The following is a 20,279-nucleotide window of genomic DNA, read 5'->3' on the forward strand; positions in this document are numbered from 1 at the left end:
TTTCCTTTCTGAAGTTTCCCACAATCACGTTTGTGGCTTGGATAACAAGAGGCTTTGAGAGCGAGAGGCTGATCCACTGCAGATTTCGTCAACGTTGGAGGCAAGAAATACCAAACTAGGAACTCCGTGGAGAAGCCCCGAATGCAGAGTCTGAAGAGGATGACATGGTCTCTCAGTTGGAAGATTAACATCAGTGCTGTTCACAGCTGATGAACTTTCCTTTCTGAAGTTTCCCACCATCACGTTTGTGGCTTGGATAACAAGAGGCTTTGAGAGCGAGAGGCTGATCCACTGCTGATTTCATCAACATTGGAGGAAAGAAACGGTGAAGTAGCGACTGCTTGGAGAAGCCGTGAATGCAGAGTCTGAAGAGGATGACATGGTCTCTGAGTTGGAAGATGAACATCAGTGCTGTTCACAGCTGATTAACTTTCCTTTCCAATATGTCCCACAGTGATATATGTGACTTGGGTAGCGAGATGCTATGGAATCGAGAGGCAGATCCACTGCTGATTTCCTCAACATTGGAGGCAAGGAAAACCAATGTAGCAACTGCTTGGAGAAGCCCCGAATGCAGAGTCGGAAGACGATGATATCGCTTGTCAGTTGGTAGATTAAAATCAGTGCTGTTGACAGCTGATGAACTTTCCTTTCTGAAGTTTCCCCCGAATCACATTTGTGGCTTGGATAGCGAGAGGCTTTGAGAGCGAGAGGCTGATCCACTGCTGATTTCGTCAACATTGGAGGCAAGAAATACCAAACTAGCAGTTCCGTGGAGAAGCCCCGAATGCAGAGTCTGAAGAGGATGATATCGTCTCTGAGTTGGAAGATTAACATCAGTGCTGTTCACAGCTGATGAACTTTCCTTTCTGAAGTTTCCCACAATGAAATATGTGGCTGGGATAGCGAGATGCTTTGAGAGTGAGAGCCTTATCCGCTACTGATGTCCTCAACGTTGGAGGCAAGAAATACCAAACTAGGAACTCCGTGGAGAAGCCCCGAATGCAGAGTCTGAAGAGGATGACATCGCCTCTCAGTTGGAAGATGAACATCAGTGCTGTTCACAGCTGATGAACTTTCCTTTCTGAAGTTTCCCAGAATCACATTTGTGGCTTGGATAGCGAGAGGCTTTGGGAGCGAGAAGCTGATCCACTGCTGATTTCGTCAACATTGGAGGCAAGAAATAGCAAACTAGCAACTGTTTGGAGAAGCCCCGAATGCAGAGTCTGAAGAGGATGATATCGCCTCTTAGTTGGAAGATGAAAATCAGTGCTCTTCACAGCTGGTTGATTTTCCTTTCCAGTATTTCCCACAGTCCAATTTGTGGCTTGGATAGCGAGAGGCTTTGAGAGCAAGAGGCTGATCCACTGCTGATTTTGTCAACATTGGAGAAAACAAATACCAAACTAGGAACTCCGTGGAGAATCCCCGAATGCAGAGTCTGAAGAGGATGACACGGTCTCTCAGTTGGAAGATGAACATCAGTGCTGTTCACAGGTGATGAACTTTCCTTTCTGAAGATTCCCACAATCACGTTTGTGGCTTGGATAGCGAGAGGCTTTGAGAGCGAGAGGCTGATCCACTGCAGATTTCGTCAACATTGGAGAAAACAAATACCAAACTAGGAACTCCGTGGAGGTTCCCCGAATGCAGAGTCTGAAGAGGATGACATGGTCTCTGAGTTGGAAGATGAACATCAGTGCTGTTGACAGCTGATGAACTTTGCTTTCCAGTATTTCCCACAATGAAATTTGTGGTTTGGATAGCGAGAGGCTTTGAAAGCGAGAGGCTGATCCACTGCTGGTTTTGTAAACATTTGAAGCAAGAAACAGGAAACTAGGAACTCCTTGGAGAAGCCCCGAATGCAGAGTCGGAAGAGGATGACACGGTCTCTCAGTTGGAAGATTAACATCAGTGCTGTTCACAGCTGATTAGCTTTCTTTTCTGAAGTTTCCCCGAATCACATTTGTGGTTTGGATAGCGAGAGGCTTTGAGAGCGAGAGGCTGATCCACTGCTGATTTCGTCAACGTTGGAGAAAAGAAACGGTGAAGTAGCAACTCCTTGGAGAAGCCGCGAATGCAGAGTCGGAAGACGATGATATCGCCTGTCAGTTGTTAGATTAAAATCAGTGCTGTTGACAGCTGATGAACTTTCCTTTCTGAAGTTTCCCCGAATCACAGCTGTGGCTTGCATAGCGAGAGGCTTTGAGAGCGAGAGGCTGGTCCACTGCTGATTTCCTCAACATTGGAGGAAAGAAATAGCAAAGTAGCAACTCCTTGGAGAAGCGCCGAATGCAGAGTCTGAAGAGGATGATCTCGCCTCTCAGTTGGAAGATTAACATCAGTGCTGTTCCCAGCTGATTAACTTTCCTTTCTGAAGTTTCCCCGAATCACATTTGTGGCTTGGATAGCGAGAGTTTTAGAAAGGGAGATGCTGATCGACCGCTGATTTCCTCAATATTGGAGGAAAGAAATACCAAACTAGGAACTCCGTGGAGAATCCCCGAATGCAGAGTCTGAAGAGGATGACATGGTCTCTGAGTTGGAAGATGAACATCAGTGCTGTTCACAGCTGATTAACTTTCCTTTCCAATATGTCCCACAGTGATATATGTGACTTGGGTAGCGAGATGCTATGGAATCGAGAGGCAGATCCACTGCTGATTTCCTCAACATTGGAGGCAAGGAAAACCAATGTAGCAACTGCTTGGAGAAGCCCCGAATGCAGAGTCGGAAGACGATGATATCGCTTGTCAGTTGGTAGGTTAAAATCAGTGCTGTGGACAGCTGATGAACTTTCCTTTCTGAAGTTTCCCACAATCGCATTTGTGGCTTGGAAAGCGAGAGGCTTTTAAAGCGGAAGGCTGATTCACTGCTGATTTCCTCAACATTGGAGGAAAGAAATAGCAAAGTAGCAACTCCTTGGAGGAGCCGCGAATGCAGAGTCTGAAGAGGATGGCACAGTCTCTGAGTTGGAAGATTAACATCAGTGCTGTTCACAGCTGATTCACTTTCCTTTCTGAAGTTTCCCCCGAATTACATTTGTGGCTCGGATAGCGAGAGGCTTTGAGAGCGAGAGGCTGATCCACTGCTGATTTCGTCCACATTGGAGGCAAGAAATACCCCAGTAGCAACTCCTTGGAGAAGCCCCGAATGCAGAGTCTGAAGAGGATGACATCGCCTCTCAGTTGGAAGATGAACATCAGTGCTGTTCACAGCTGATGAACTTTCCTTTCTGAAGTTTCCCACAATCACAATGGTGGCTTGGATAGTGAGAGGCTTAGCAAGCAAGAGGCTGATCCACTGCTGATTTCGTCAACATTTGAGAAAAAAATATCGCACAGTACCGCTCCTTGGAGAAGCCCCGAATGCAGAGTCTGAAGAGGATGACATGGTCTCTGAGTTGGAGGATGAACATCAGTGCTGTTCACAGCTGATTAACTTTCCTTTCCAATATGTCCCACAGTGATATATGTGACTTGGATAGCGAGATGCTATGGAATCGAGAGGCAGATCCACTGCTGATTTCCTCAACATTGGAGGCAAGGAAAACCAATGTAGCAACTGCTTGGAGAAGCCCCGAATGCAGAGTTGGAAGACGATGATATCGCTTGTCAGTTGGTAGATTAAAATCAGTGCTGTGGACAGCTGATGAACTTTCCTTTCTGAAGTTTCCCACAATCACATTTGTGGCTTGGAAAGCGAGAGGCTTTTAAAGCGGAAGGCTGATCCACTGCTGATTTCCTCAATATTGGAGGAAAGAAATACCAAACTAGGAACTCCGTGGAGAATCCCCGAATGCAGAGTCTGAAGAGGATGACATGGTCTCTCAGTTGGAAGTTTAACATCAGTGCTGTTGACAGCTGATGAACTTTCCTTTCTGAAGTTTCCCACAATCACGTTTGTGGCTTGGATAACAAGAGGCTTTGAGAGCGAGAGGCTGATCCACTGCAGATTTCGTCAACGTTGGAGGCAAGAAATACCAAACTAGGAACTCCGTGGAGAAGCCCCGAATGCAGAGTCTGAAGAGGATGACATGGTCTCTCAGTTGGAAGATTAACATCAGTGCTGTTCACAGCTGATGAACTTTCCTTTCTGAAGTTTCCCACCATCACGTTTGTGGCTTGGATAACAAGAGGCTTTGAGAGCGAGAGGCTGATCCACTGCTGATTTCATCAACATTGGAGGAAAGAAACGGTGAAGTAGCGACTGCTTGGAGAAGCCGTGAATGCAGAGTCTGAAGAGGATGACATGGTCTCTGAGTTGGAAGATGAACATCAGTGCTGTTCACAGCTGATTAACTTTCCTTTCCAATATGTCCCACAGTGATATATGTGACTTGGGTAGCGAGATGCTATGGAATCGAGAGGCAGATCCACTGCTGATTTCCTCAACATTGGAGGCAAGGAAAACCAATGTAGCAACTGCTTGGAGAAGCCCCGAATGCAGAGTCGGAAGACGATGATATCGCTTGTCAGTTGGTAGATTAAAATCAGTGCTGTTGACAGCTGATGAACTTTCCTTTCTGAAGTTTCCCCCGAATCACATTTGTGGCTTGGATAGCGAGAGGCTTTGAGAGCGAGAGGCTGATCCACTGCTGATTTCGTCAACATTGGAGGCAAGAAATACCAAACTAGCAGTTCCGTGGAGAAGCCCCGAATGCAGAGTCTGAAGAGGATGATATCGTCTCTGAGTTGGAAGATTAACATCAGTGCTGTTCACAGCTGATGAACTTTCCTTTCTGAAGTTTCCCACAATGAAATATGTGGCTGGGATAGCGAGATGCTTTGAGAGTGAGAGCCTTATCCGCTACTGATGTCCTCAACGTTGGAGGCAAGAAATACCAAACTAGGAACTCCGTGGAGAAGCCCCGAATGCAGAGTCTGAAGAGGATGACATCGCCTCTCAGTTGGAAGATGAACATCAGTGCTGTTCACAGCTGATGAACTTTCCTTTCTGAAGTTTCCCAGAATCACATTTGTGGCTTGGATAGCGAGAGGCTTTGGGAGCGAGAAGCTGATCCACTGCTGATTTCGTCAACATTGGAGGCAAGAAATAGCAAACTAGCAACTGTTTGGAGAAGCCCCGAATGCAGAGTCTGAAGAGGATGATATCGCCTCTTAGTTGGAAGATGAAAATCAGTGCTCTTCACAGCTGGTTGATTTTCCTTTCCAGTATTTCCCACAGTCCAATTTGTGGCTTGGATAGCGAGAGGCTTTGAGAGCAAGAGGCTGATCCACTGCTGATTTTGTCAACATTGGAGAAAACAAATACCAAACTAGGAACTCCGTGGAGAATCCCCGAATGCAGAGTCTGAAGAGGATGACACGGTCTCTCAGTTGGAAGATGAACATCAGTGCTGTTCACAGGTGATGAACTTTCCTTTCTGAAGATTCCCACAATCACGTTTGTGGCTTGGATAGCGAGAGGCTTTGAGAGCGAGAGGCTGATCCACTGCAGATTTCGTCAACATTGGAGAAAACAAATACCAAACTAGGAACTCCGTGGAGGTTCCCCGAATGCAGAGTCTGAAGAGGATGACATGGTCTCTGAGTTGGAAGATGAACATCAGTGCTGTTGACAGCTGATGAACTTTGCTTTCCAGTATTTCCCACAATGAAATTTGTGGTTTGGATAGCGAGAGGCTTTGAAAGCGAGAGGCTGATCCACTGCTGGTTTTGTAAACATTTGAAGCAAGAAACAGGAAACTAGGAACTCCTTGGAGAAGCCCCGAATGCAGAGTCGGAAGAGGATGACACGGTCTCTCAGTTGGAAGATTAACATCAGTGCTGTTCACAGCTGATTAGCTTTCTTTTCTGAAGTTTCCCCGAATCACATTTGTGGTTTGGATAGCGAGAGGCTTTGAGAGCGAGAGGCTGATCCACTGCTGATTTCGTCAACGTTGGAGAAAAGAAACGGTGAAGTAGCAACTCCTTGGAGAAGCCGCGAATGCAGAGTCGGAAGACGATGATATCGCCTGTCAGTTGTTAGATTAAAATCAGTGCTGTTGACAGCTGATGAACTTTCCTTTCTGAAGTTTCCCCGAATCACAGTTGTGGCTTGCATAGCGAGAGGCTTTGAGAGCGAGAGGCTGGTCCACTGCTGATTTCCTCAACATTGGAGGAAAGAAATAGCAAAGTAGCAACTCCTTGGAGAAGCGCCGAATGCAGAGTCTGAAGAGGATGATCTCGCCTCTCAGTTGGAAGATTAACATCAGTGCTGTTCCCAGCTGATTAACTTTCCTTTCTGAAGTTTCCCCGAATCACATTTGTGGCTTGGATAGCGAGAGTTTTAGAAAGGGAGATGCTGATCGACCGCTGATTTCCTCAATATTGGAGGAAAGAAATACCAAACTAGGAACTCCGTGGAGAATCCCCGAATGCAGAGTCTGAAGAGGATGACATGGTCTCTGAGTTGGAAGATGAACATCAGTGCTGTTCACAGCTGATTAACTTTCCTTTCCAATATGTCCCACAGTGATATATGTGACTTGGGTAGCGAGATGCTATGGAATCGAGAGGCAGATCCACTGCTGATTTCCTCAACATTGGAGGCAAGGAAAACCAATGTAGCAACTGCTTGGAGAAGCCCCGAATGCAGAGTCGGAAGACGATGATATCGCTTGTCAGTTGGTAGGTTAAAATCAGTGCTGTGGACAGCTGATGAACTTTCCTTTCTGAAGTTTCCCACAATCGCATTTGTGGCTTGGAAAGCGAGAGGCTTTTAAAGCGGAAGGCTGATTCACTGCTGATTTCCTCAACATTGGAGGAAAGAAATAGCAAAGTAGCAACTCCTTGGAGGAGCCGCGAATGCAGAGTCTGAAGAGGATGGCACAGTCTCTGAGTTGGAAGATTAACATCAGTGCTGTTCACAGCTGATTCACTTTCCTTTCTGAAGTTTCCCCCGAATTACATTTGTGGCTCGGATAGCGAGAGGCTTTGAGAGCGAGAGGCTGATCCACTGCTGATTTCGTCCACATTGGAGGCAAGAAATAGCAAAGTAGCGACTGCTTGGAGAAGCCCCGAATGCAGAGTCTGAAGAGGATGACATGGTCTCTGAGTTGGAAGATGAACATCAGTGCTGTGGACAGCTGATGAACTTTCCTTTCTGAAGTTTCCCACAATCGCATTTGTGGCTTGGATAGCGAGAGGCTTTGAGAGCGAGAGGCTGATTCACTGCTGATTTCCTCAACATTGGAGGAAAGAAATAGCAAACTAGCAACTCCTTGGAGAAGCCCCGAATGCTGTGTGGGCAGAGGATGATACGGTTTCTCAGTTGGAAGATTAACATCAGTGCTGTTCACAGCTGATGAACTTTCCTTTCTGAAGTTTCCCACCATCACGTTTGTGGCTTGGATAGCAAGAGGCTTTGAGAGTGAGAGCCTGATCCGCTACTGATTTCCTCAGCATTGGAGGAAAGAAGTAGCAAAGTAGCAACTGCTTGGAGAAGCCCCGAATGCAGAGTCTGAAGAGGATGATATCGCCTCTCAGTTGGTAGATGAAAATCAGTGCTGTTCACAGGTGATGAACTTTCCTTTCTGAAGATTCCCACAATCACGTTTGTGGCTTGGATAGCGAGAGGCTTTGAGAGCGAGAGGCTGATCCACTGCAGATTTCGTAAATATTGGAGGAAAGAAATAGCAAAGTAGCAACTGCTTGGAGAAGCCCCGAATGCAGAGTCTGAAGAGGATGACATCGCCTCTCAGTTGGTAGATTAAAATCAGTGCTGTTCATAGCTGATTAATTTTCTTTTCCAGTATTTCCCACAATGAAATTTGTGGCTTTGATAGCGAGAGGCTTTGAAAGTGAGAGGCTGGTCCACTGCTGATTTCCTCAACATTGGAGAAAACAAATACCAAACTAGCAACTCCGTGGAGAACGCCCGAAGGCTGAGTTGGAAGAGGATGACACGGTCTCTCAGTTGGAAGATTAACATAAGTGCTGTTGACAGCTGATTAGCTTTCCTTTCTGATGTTTCCCCGAATCACATTTGTGGCTTGGATAGTGAGAGGCTTTGAGAGCGAGAGGCTCGTCCACTGCTGATTTCGTCAACATTGGAGAAAAGAAACGGTGAAGTAGCAACTGCTTGGAGAAGCCCTGAATGCAGAGTCTGAAGAGGATGACATGGTCTCTGAGTTGGAAGATGAACATCAGTGCTGTTCACAGCTGATGAAATTTCCTTTCTGAAGTTTCCCACAGTGAAATTTGTGGCTTGCATAGCGAGAGGCTTTGAGAGCGAGAGGCTGATCCACTGCTGATTTCCTCAACGTTGGAGGAAAGAAATAGCGAAGTAGCACCTCCTTGGAGAAGCCGCGAATGCAGAGTCGGAAGAGGATGACACGGTTTCTAAGTTGGAAGATTAACATCAGTGCTGTTCCCAGGTGATGAACTTCCCTTTCTGAAGATTCCCACAATCACGTTTGTGGCATGGATAGCGAGGGGCTTTGAGAGCGAGAGGCTGATCCGCTGCTGATTTCCTCAACATTGGAGGAAAGAAACAGCGAAGTAGCAACTGCTTGGAGAAGCCCCGAATGCAGAGTCTGAAGAGGATGATCTCGCCTCTCAGTTGGACGATTAACATCAGTGCTGTTCCCAGCTGATGAACTTTCCTTTCTGAAGTTTCCCACAATGAAATTTGTGGCTTGGATAGCGAGAGGCTTTGAGAGCGAGACGCTGGTCCACTGCTGATTTCCTCAACATTGGAGGAAAGAAACAGCGAAGTAGCAACTGTTTGGAGAAGCCCCGAATGCAGAGTCTGAAGAGGATGATCTCGCCTCTTAGTTGGAAGATGAAAATCAGTGCTCTTCACAGCTGGTTGATTTTCCTTTCCAGTATTTCCCACAGTCCAATTTGTGGCTTGGATAGCGAGAGGCTTTGAGAGCAAGAGGCTGATCCACTGCTGATTTTGTCAACATTGGAGAAAACAAATACCAAACTAGGAACTCCGTGGAGAATCCCCGAATGCAGAGTCTGAAGAGGATGACACGGTCTCTCAGTTGGAAGATGAACATCAGTGCTGTTCACAGGTGATGAACTTTCCTTTCTGAAGATTCCCACAATCACGTTTGTGGCTTGGATAGCGAGAGGCTTTGAGAGCGAGAGGCTGATCCACTGCTGATTTCGTCAACATTGGAGAAAACAAATACCAAACTAGGAACTCCGTGGAGGTTCCCCGAATGTAGAGTCTGAAGAGGATGACATGGTCTCTGAGTTGGAAGATGAACATCAGTGCTGTTCACAGGTGATGAACTTTCCTTTCTGAAGATTCCCACAATCACGTTTGTGGCTTGGATAGCGAGAGGCTTTGAGAGCGAGAGGCTGATCCACTGCAGATTTCGTCAACATTGGAGAAAACAAATACCAAACTAGGAACTCCGTGGAGGTTCCCCGAATGCAGAGTCTGAAGAGGATGACATGGTCTCTGAGTTGGAAGATGAACATCAGTGCTGTTGACAGCTGATGAACTTTGCTTTCCAGTATTTCCCACAATGAAATTTGTGGTTTGGATAGCGAGAGGCTTTGAAAGCGAGAGGCTGATCCACTGCTGGTTTTGTAAACATTTGAAGCAAGAAACAGGAAACTAGGAACTCCTTGGAGAAGCCCCGAATGCAGAGTCGGAAGAGGATGACACGGTCTCTCAGTTGGAAGATTAACATCAGTGCTGTTCACAGCTGATTAGCTTTCTTTTCTGAAGTTTCCCCGAATCACATTTGTGGTTTGGATAGCGAGAGGCTTTGAGAGCGAGAGGCTGATCCACTGCTGATTTCGTCAACGTTGGAGAAAAGAAACGGTGAAGTAGCAACTCCTTGGAGAAGCCGCGAATGCAGAGTCGGAAGACGATGATATCGCCTGTCAGTTGTTAGATTAAAATCAGTGCTGTTGACAGCTGATGAACTTTCCTTTCTGAAGTTTCCCCGAATCACATTTGTGGCTTGGATAGCGAGAGGCTTTGAGAGCGAGAGGCTGGTCCACTGCTGATTTCATCAACATTGGAGGAAAGAAATAGCAAAGTAGCAACTCCTTGGAGAAGCGCCGAATGCAGAGTCTGAAGAGGATGATCTCGCCTCTCAGTTGGAAGATTAACATCAGTGCTGTTCCCAGCTGATTAACTTTCCTTTCTGAAGTTTCCCCGAATCACATTTGTGGCTTGGATAGCGAGAGTTTTAGAAAGGGAGATGCTGATCGACCGCTGATTTCCTCAATATTGGAGGAAAGAAATACCAAACTAGGAACTCCGTGGAGAATCCCCGAATGCAGAGTCTGAAGAGGATGACATGGTCTCTGAGTTGGAAGATGAACATCAGTGCTGTTCACAGCTGATTAACTTTCCTTTCCAATATGTCCCACAGTGATATATGTGACTTGGGTAGCGAGATGCTATGGAATCGAGAGGCAGATCCACTGCTGATTTCCTCAACATTGGAGGCAAGGAAAACCAATGTAGCAACTGCTTGGAGAAGCCCCGAATGCAGAGTCGGAAGACGATGATATCGCTTGTCAGTTGGTAGGTTAAAATCAGTGCTGTGGACAGCTGATGAACTTTCCTTTCTGAAGTTTCCCACAATCGCATTTGTGGCTTGGAAAGCGAGAGGCTTTTAAAGCGGAAGGCTGATTCACTGCTGATTTCCTCAACATTGGAGGAAAGAAATAGCAAAGTAGCAACTCCTTGGAGGAGCCGCGAATGCAGAGTCTGAAGAGGATGGCACAGTCTCTGAGTTGGAAGATTAACATCAGTGCTGTTCACAGCTGATTCACTTTCCTTTCTGAAGTTTCCCCCGAATTACATTTGTGGCTCGGATAGCGAGAGGCTTTGAGAGCGAGAGGCTGATCCACTGCTGATTTCGTCCACATTGGAGGCAAGAAATACCCCAGTAGCAACTCCTTGGAGAAGCCCCGAATGCAGAGTCTGAAGAGGATGACATCGCCTCTCAGTTGGAAGATTAACATCAGTGCTGTTCACAGCTGATGAACTTTCCTTTCTGAAGTTTCCCACAATCACAATGGTGGCTTGGATAGTGAGAGGCTTAGCAAGCAAGAGGCTGATCCACTGCTGATTTCGTCAACATTTGAGAAAAAAATATCGCACAGTACCGCTCCTTGGAGAAGCCCCGAATGCAGAGTCTGAAGAGGATGACATGGTCTCTGAGTTGGAGGATGAACATCAGTGCTGTTCACAGCTGATTAACTTTCCTTTCCAATATGTCCCACAGTGATATATGTGACTTGGATAGCGAGATGCTATGGAATCGAGAGGCAGATCCACTGCTGATTTCCTCAACATTGGAGGCAAGGAAAACCAATGTAGCAACTGCTTGGAGAAGCCCCGAATGCAGAGTTGGAAGACGATGATATCGCTTGTCAGTTGGTAGATTAAAATCAGTGCTGTTGACAGCTGATGAACTTTCCTTTCTGAAGTTTCCCACAATCACATTTGTGGCTTGGAAAGCGAGAGGCTTTTAAAGCGGAAGGCTGATCCACTGCTGATTTCCTCAATATTGGAGGAAAGAAATACCAAACTAGGAACTCCGTGGAGAATCCCCGAATGCAGAGTCTGAAGAGGATGACATGGTCTCTCAGTTGGAAGTTTAACATCAGTGCTGTTGACAGCTGATGAACTTTCCTTTCTGAAGTTTCCCACAATCACGTTTGTGGCTTGGATAACAAGAGGCTTTGAGAGCGAGAGGCTGATCCACTGCAGATTTCGTCAACGTTGGAGGCAAGAAATACCAAACTAGGAACTCCGTGGAGAAGCCCCGAATGCAGAGTCTGAAGAGGATGACATGGTCTCTCAGTTGGAAGATTAACATCAGTGCTGTTGACAGCTGATGAACTTTCCTTTCTGAAGTTTCCCACCATCACGTTTGTGGCTTGGATAACAAGAGGCTTTGAGAGCGAGAGGCTGATCCACTGCTGATTTCATCAACATTGGAGGAAAGAAACGGTGAAGTAGCGACTGCTTGGAGAAGCCGTGAATGCAGAGTCTGAAGAGGATGACATGGTCTCTGAGTTGGAAGATGAACATCAGTGCTGTTCACAGCTGATTAACTTTCCTTTCCAATATGTCCCACAGTGATATATGTGACTTGGGTAGCGAGATGCTATGGAATCGAGAGGCAGATCCACTGCTGATTTCCTCAACATTGGAGGCAAGGAAAACCAATGTAGCAACTGCTTGGAGAAGCCCCGAATGCAGAGTCGGAAGACGATGATATCGCTTGTCAGTTGGTAGATTAAAATCAGTGCTGTTGACAGCTGATGAACTTTCCTTTCTGAAGTTTCCCCCGAATCACATTTGTGGCTTGGATAGCGAGAGGCTTTGAGAGCGAGAGGCTGATCCACTGCTGATTTCGTCAACATTGGAGGCAAGAAATACCAAACTAGCAGTTCCATGGAGAAGCCCCGAATGCAGAGTCTGAAGAGGATGATATCGTCTCTGAGTTGGAAGATTAACATCAGTGCTGTTCACAGCTGATTCACTTTCCTTTCTGAAGTTTCCCACAATGAAATATGTGGCTGGGATAGCGAGATGCTTTGAGAGTGAGAGCCTTATCCGCTACTGATGTCCTCAACGTTGGAGGCAAGAAATACCAAACTAGGAACTCCGTGGAGAAGCCCCGAATGCAGAGTCTGAAGAGGATGACATCGCCTCTCAGTTGGAAGATGAACATCAGTGCTGTTCACAGCTGATGAACTTTCCTTTCTGAAGTTTCCCAGAATCACATTTGTGGCTTGGATAGCGAGAGGCTTTGGGAGCGAGAAGCTGATCCACTGCTGATTTCGTCAACATTGGAGGCAAGAAATAGCAAACTAGCAACTGTTTGGAGAAGCCCCGAATGCAGAGTCTGAAGAGGATGATATCGCCTCTTAGTTGGAAGATGAAAATCAGTGCTCTTCACAGCTGGTTGATTTTCCTTTCCAGTATTTCCCACAGTCCAATTTGTGGCTTGGATAGCGAGAGGCTTTGAGAGCAAGAGGCTGATCCACTGCTGATTTTGTCAACATTGGAGAAAACAAATACCAAACTAGGAACTCCGTGGAGAATCCCCGAATGCAGAGTCTGAAGAGGATGACACGGTCTCTCAGTTGGAAGATGAACATCAGTGCTGTTCACAGGTGATGAACTTTCCTTTCTGAAGATTCCCACAATCACGTTTGTGGCTTGGATAGCGAGAGGCTTTGAGAGCGAGAGGCTGATCCACTGCAGATTTCGTCAACATTGGAGAAAACAAATACCAAACTAGGAACTCCGTGGAGGTTCCCCGAATGCAGAGTCTGAAGAGGATGACATGGTCTCTGAGTTGGAAGATGAACATCAGTGCTGTTGACAGCTGATGAACTTTGCTTTCCAGTATTTCCCACAATGAAATTTGTGGTTTGGATAGCGAGAGGCTTTGAAAGCGAGAGGCTGATCCACTGCTGGTTTTGTAAACATTTGAAGCAAGAAACAGGAAACTAGGAACTCCTTGGAGAAGCCCCGAATGCAGAGTCGGAAGAGGATGACACGGTCTCTCAGTTGGAAGATTAACATCAGTGCTGTTGACAGCTGATGAACTTTCCTTTCTGAAGTTTCCCACCATCACGTTTGTGGCTTGGATAACAAGAGGCTTTGAGAGCGAGAGGCTGATCCACTGCTGATTTCATCAACATTGGAGGAAAGAAACGGTGAAGTAGCGACTGCTTGGAGAAGCCGTGAATGCAGAGTCTGAAGAGGATGACATGGTCTCTGAGTTGGAAGATGAACATCAGTGCTGTTCACAGCTGATTAACTTTCCTTTCCAATATGTCCCACAGTGATATATGTGACTTGGGTAGCGAGATGCTATGGAATCGAGAGGCAGATCCACTGCTGATTTCCTCAACATTGGAGGCAAGGAAAACCAATGTAGCAACTGCTTGGAGAAGCCCCGAATGCAGAGTCGGAAGACGATGATATCGCTTGTCAGTTGGTAGATTAAAATCAGTGCTGTTGACAGCTGATGAACTTTCCTTTCTGAAGTTTCCCCCGAATCACATTTGTGGCTTGGATAGCGAGAGGCTTTGAGAGCGAGAGGCTGATCCACTGCTGATTTCGTCAACATTGGAGGCAAGAAATACCAAACTAGCAGTTCCATGGAGAAGCCCCGAATGCAGAGTCTGAAGAGGATGATATCGTCTCTGAGTTGGAAGATTAACATCAGTGCTGTTCACAGCTGATTCACTTTCCTTTCTGAAGTTTCCCACAATGAAATATGTGGCTGGGATAGCGAGATGCTTTGAGAGTGAGAGCCTTATCCGCTACTGATGTCCTCAACGTTGGAGGCAAGAAATACCAAACTAGGAACTCCGTGGAGAAGCCCCGAATGCAGAGTCTGAAGAGGATGACATCGCCTCTCAGTTGGAAGATGAACATCAGTGCTGTTCACAGCTGATGAACTTTCCTTTCTGAAGTTTCCCAGAATCACATTTGTGGCTTGGATAGCGAGAGGCTTTGGGAGCGAGAAGCTGATCCACTGCTGATTTCGTCAACATTGGAGGCAAGAAATAGCAAACTAGCAACTGTTTGGAGAAGCCCCGAATGCAGAGTCTGAAGAGGATGATATCGCCTCTTAGTTGGAAGATGAAAATCAGTGCTCTTCACAGCTGGTTGATTTTCCTTTCCAGTATTTCCCACAGTCCAATTTGTGGCTTGGATAGCGAGAGGCTTTGAGAGCAAGAGGCTGATCCACTGCTGATTTTGTCAACATTGGAGAAAACAAATACCAAACTAGGAACTCCGTGGAGAATCCCCGAATGCAGAGTCTGAAGAGGATGACACGGTCTCTCAGTTGGAAGATGAACATCAGTGCTGTTCACAGGTGATGAACTTTCCTTTCTGAAGATTCCCACAATCACGTTTGTGGCTTGGATAGCGAGAGGCTTTGAGAGCGAGAGGCTGATCCACTGCAGATTTCGTCAACATTGGAGAAAACAAATACCAAACTAGGAACTCCGTGGAGGTTCCCCGAATGCAGAGTCTGAAGAGGATGACATGGTCTCTGAGTTGGAAGATGAACATCAGTGCTGTTGACAGCTGATGAACTTTGCTTTCCAGTATTTCCCACAATGAAATTTGTGGTTTGGATAGCGAGAGGCTTTGAAAGCGAGAGGCTGATCCACTGCTGGTTTTGTAAACATTTGAAGCAAGAAACAGGAAACTAGGAACTCCTTGGAGAAGCCCCGAATGCAGAGTCGGAAGAGGATGACACGGTCTCTCAGTTGGAAGATTAACATCAGTGCTGTTCACAGCTGATTAGCTTTCTTTTCTGAAGTTTCCCCGAATCACATTTGTGGTTTGGATAGCGAGAGGCTTTGAGAGCGAGAGGCTGATCCACTGCTGATTTCGTCAACGTTGGAGAAAAGAAACGGTGAAGTAGCAACTCCTTGGAGAAGCCGCGAATGCAGAGTCGGAAGACGATGATATCGCCTGTCAGTTGTTAGATTAAAATCAGTGCTGTTGACAGCTGATGAACTTTCCTTTCTGAAGTTTCCCCGAATCACAGCTGTGGCTTGCATAGCGAGAGGCTTTGAGAGCGAGAGGCTGGTCCACTGCTGATTTCCTCAACATTGGAGGAAAGAAATAGCAAAGTAGCAACTCCTTGGAGAAGCGCCGAATGCAGAGTCTGAAGAGGATGATCTCGCCTCTCAGTTGGAAGATTAACATCAGTGCTGTTCCCAGCTGATTAACTTTCCTTTCTGAAGTTTCCCCGAATCACATTTGTGGCTTGGATAGCGAGAGTTTTAGAAAGGGAGATGCTGATCGACCGCTGATTTCCTCAATATTGGAGGAAAGAAATACCAAACTAGGAACTCCGTGGAGAATCCCCGAATGCAGAGTCTGAAGAGGATGACATGGTCTCTGAGTTGGAAGATGAACATCAGTGCTGTTCACAGCTGATTAACTTTCCTTTCCAATATGTCCCACAGTGATATATGTGACTTGGGTAGCGAGATGCTATGGAATCGAGAGGCAGATCCACTGCTGATTTCCTCAACATTGGAGGCAAGGAAAACCAATGTAGCAACTGCTTGGAGAAGCCCCGAATGCAGAGTCGGAAGACGATGATATCGCTTGTCAGTTGGTAGGTTAAAATCAGTGCTGTGGACAGCTGATGAACTTTCCTTTCTGAAGTTTCCCACAATCGCATTTGTGGCTTGGAAAGCGAGAGGCTTTTAAAGCGGAAGGCTGATTCACTGCTGATTTCCTCAACATTGGAGGAAAGAAATAGCAAAGTAGCAACTCCTTGGAGGAGCCGCGAATGCAGAGTCTGAAGAGGATGGCACAGTCTCTGAGTTGGAAGATTAACATCAGTGCTGTTCACAGCTGATTCACTTTCCTTTCTGAAGTTTCCCCCAAATTACATTTGTGGCTCGGATAGCGAGAGGCTTTGAGAGCGAGAGGCTGATCCACTGCTGATTTCGTCCACATTGGAGGCAAGAAATAGCAAAGTAGCGACTGCTTGGAGAAGCCCCGAATGCAGAGTCTGAAGAGGATGACATGGTCTCTGAGTTGGAAGATGAACATCAGTGCTGTGGACAGCTGATGAACTTTCCTTTCTGAAGTTTCCCACAATCGCATTTGTGGCTTGGATAGCGAGAGGCTTTGAGAGCGAGAGGCTGATTCACTGCTGATTTCCTCAACATTGGAGGAAAGAAATAGCAAACTAGCAACTCCTTGGAGAAGCCCCGAATGCTGTGTGGGCAGAGGATGATACGGTTTCTCAGTTGGAAGATTAACATCAGTGCTGTTCACAGCTGATGAACTTTCCTTTCTGAAGTTTCCCACAATCGCATTTGTGGCTTGGAAATCTATAGTTTTAGAAAGCGAGAGGCTGATCCTCTGCTGATTTCATCAACATTGGAGGAAAGAAATACCCCAGTAGCAACTCCTTGGAGAAGCCCCGAATGCAGAGTCTGAAGAGGATGACATCGCCTCTCAGTTGGAAGATTAACATCAGTGGTCTTCATAGCTGATTAACTTTCCTTTCTGAAGTTTCCCACAATCACAATGGTGGCTTGGATAGTGAGAGGCTTAGCAAGCAAGAGGCTGATCCACTGCTGATTTCGTCAACATTTGAGAAAAAAATATCGCACAGTACCGCTCCTTGGAGAAGCCCCGAATGCAGAGTCTGAAGAGGATGACATGGTCTCTGAGTTGGAGGATGAACATCAGTGCTGTTCACAGCTGATTAACTTTCCTTTCCAATATGTCCCACAGTGATATATGTGACTTGGATAGCGAGATGCTATGGAATCGAGAGGCAGATCCACTGCTGATTTCCTCAACATTGGAGGCAAGGAAAACCAATGTAGCAACTGCTTGGAGAAGCCCCGAATGCAGAGTTGGAAGACGATGATATCGCTTGTCAGTTGGTAGATTAAAATCAGTGCTGTTGACAGCTGATGAACTTTCCTTTCTGAAGTTTCCCACAATCACGTTTGTGGCTTGGATAACAAGAGGCTTTGAGAGCGAGAGGCTGATCCACTGCAGATTTCGTCAACGTTGGAGGCAAGAAATACCAAACTAGGAACTCCGTGGAGAAGCCCCGAATGCAGAGTCTGAAGAGGATGACATGGTCTCTCAGTTGGAAGATTAACATCAGTGCTGTTCACAGCTGATGAACTTTCCTTTCTGAAGTTTCCCACCATCACGTTTGTGGCTTGGATAACAAGAGGCTTTGAGAGCGAGAGGTTGATCCACTGCTGATTTCATCAACATTGGAGGAAAGAAACGGTGAAGTAGCGACTGCTTGGAGAAGCCGTGAATGCAGAGTCTGAAGAGGATGACATGGTCTCTGAGTTGGAAGATGAACATCAGTGCTGTTCACAGCTGATTAACTTTCCTTTCCAATATGTCCCACAGTGATATATGTGACTTGGGTAGCGAGATGCTATGGAATCGAGAGGCAGATCCACTGCTGATTTCCTCAACATTGGAGGCAAGGAAAACCAATGTAGCAACTGCTTGGAGAAGCCCCGAATGCAGAGTCGGAAGACGATGATATCGCTTGTCAGTTGGTAGATTAAAATCAGTGCTGTTGACAGCTGATGAACTTTCCTTTCTGAAGTTTCCCCCGAATCACATTTGTGGCTTGGATAGCGAGAGGCTTTGAGAGCGAGAGGCTGATCCACTGCTGATTTCGTCAACATTGGAGGCAAGAAATACCAAACTAGCAGTTCCGTGGAGAAGCCCCGAATGCAGAGTCTGAAGAGGATGATATCGTCTCTGAGTTGGAAGATTAAAATCAGTGCTGTTCACAGCTGATTCACTTTCCTTTCTGAAGTTTCCCACAATGAAATATGTGGCTGGGATAGCGAGATGCTTTGAGAGTGAGAGCCTTATCCGCTACTGATGTCCTCAACGTTGGAGGCAAGAAATACCAAACTAGGAACTCCGTGGAGAAGCCCCGAATGCAGAGTCTGAAGAGGATGACATCGCCTCTCAGTTGGAAGATGAACATCAGTGCTGTTCACAGCTGATGAACTTTCCTTTCTGAAGTTTCCCAGAATCACATTTGTGGCTTGGATAGCGAGAGGCTTTGGGAGCGAGAAGCTGATCCACTGCTGATTTCGTCAACATTGGAGGCAAGAAATAGCAAACTAGCAACTGTTTGGAGAAGCCCCGAATGCAGAGTCTGAAGAGGATGATATCGCCTCTTAGTTGGAAGATGAAAATCAGTGCTCTTCACAGCTGGTTGATTTTCCTTTCCAGTATTTCCCACAGTCCAATTTGTGGCTTGGATAGCGAGAGGCTTTGAGAGCAAGAGGCTGATCCACTGCTGATTTTGTCAACATTGGAGAAAACAAATACCAAACTAGGAACTCCGTGGAGAATCCCCGAATGCAGAGTCTGAAGAGGATGACACGGTCTCTCAGTTGGAAGATGAACATCAGTGCTGTTCACAGGTGATGAACTTTCCTTTCTGAAGATTCCCACAATCACGTTTGTGGCTTGGATAGCGAGAGGCTTTGAGAGCGAGAGGCTGATCCACTGCAGATTTCGTCAACGTTGGAGGCAAGAAATACCAAACTAGGAACTCCGTGGAGGTTCCCCGAATGCAGAGTCTGAAGAGGATGACATGGTCTCTCAGTTGGAAGATTAACATCAGTGCTGTTCACAGCTGATGAACTTTCCTTTCTGAAGTTTCCCACCATCACGTTTGTGGCTTGGATAGCGAGAGGCTTTGAGAGCGAGAGGCTGATCCACTGCTGATTTCATCAACATTGGAGGAAAGAAACGGTGAAGTAGCGACTGCTTGGAGAAGCCGTGAATGCAGAGTCTGAAGAGGATGACATGGTCTCTGAGTTGGAAGATGAACATCAGTGCTGTTCACAGCTGATTAACTTTCCTTTCCAATATGTCCCACAGTGATATATGTGACTTGGGTAGCGAGATGCTATGGAATCGAGAGGCAGATCCACTGCTGATTTCCTCAACATTGGAGGCAAGGAAAACCAATGTAGCAACTGCTTGGAGAAGCCCCGAATGCAGAGTCGGAAGACGATGATATCGCTTGTCAGTTGGTAGATTAAAATCAGTGCTGTTGACAGCTGATGAACTTTCCTTTCTGAAGTTTCCCCCGAATCACATTTGTGGCTTGGATAGCGAGAGGCTTTGAGAGCGAGAGGCTGATCCACTGCTGATTTCGTCAACATTGGAGGCAAGAAATACCAAACTAGCAGTTCCGTGGAGAAGCCCCGAATGCAGAGTCTGAAGAGGATGATATCGTCTCTGAGTTGGAAGATTAAAATCAGTGCTGTTCACAGCTGATGAACTTTCCTTTCTGAAGTTTCCCACAATGAAATATGTGGCTGGGATAGCGAGATGCTTTGAGAGTGAGAGCCTTATCCGCTACTGATGTCCTCAACGTTGGAGGCAAGAAATACCAAACTAGGAACTCCGTGGAGAAGCCCCGAATGCAGAGTCTGAAGAGGATGACATCGCCTCTCAGTTGGAAGATGAACATCAGTGCTGTTCACAGCTGATGAACTTTCCTTTCTGAAGTTTCCCAGAATCACATTTGTGGCTTGGATAGCGAGAGGCTTTGGGAGCGAGAAGCTGATCCACTGCTGATTTCGTCAACATTGGAGGCAAGAAATAGCAAACTAGCAACTGTTTGGAGAAGCCCCGAATGCAGAGTCTGAAGAGGATGATATCGCCTCTTAGTTGGAAGATGAAAATCAGTGCTCTTCACAGCTGGTTGATTTTCCTTTCCAGTATTTCCCACAGTCCAATTTGTGGCTTGGATAGCGAGAGGCTTTGAG

This window comes from Struthio camelus, chromosome 3 (assembly GCF_040807025.1).
Source record: "Struthio camelus isolate bStrCam1 chromosome 3, bStrCam1.hap1, whole genome shotgun sequence".
Classification (NCBI taxonomy): domain Eukaryota; kingdom Metazoa; phylum Chordata; class Aves; order Struthioniformes; family Struthionidae; genus Struthio; species Struthio camelus.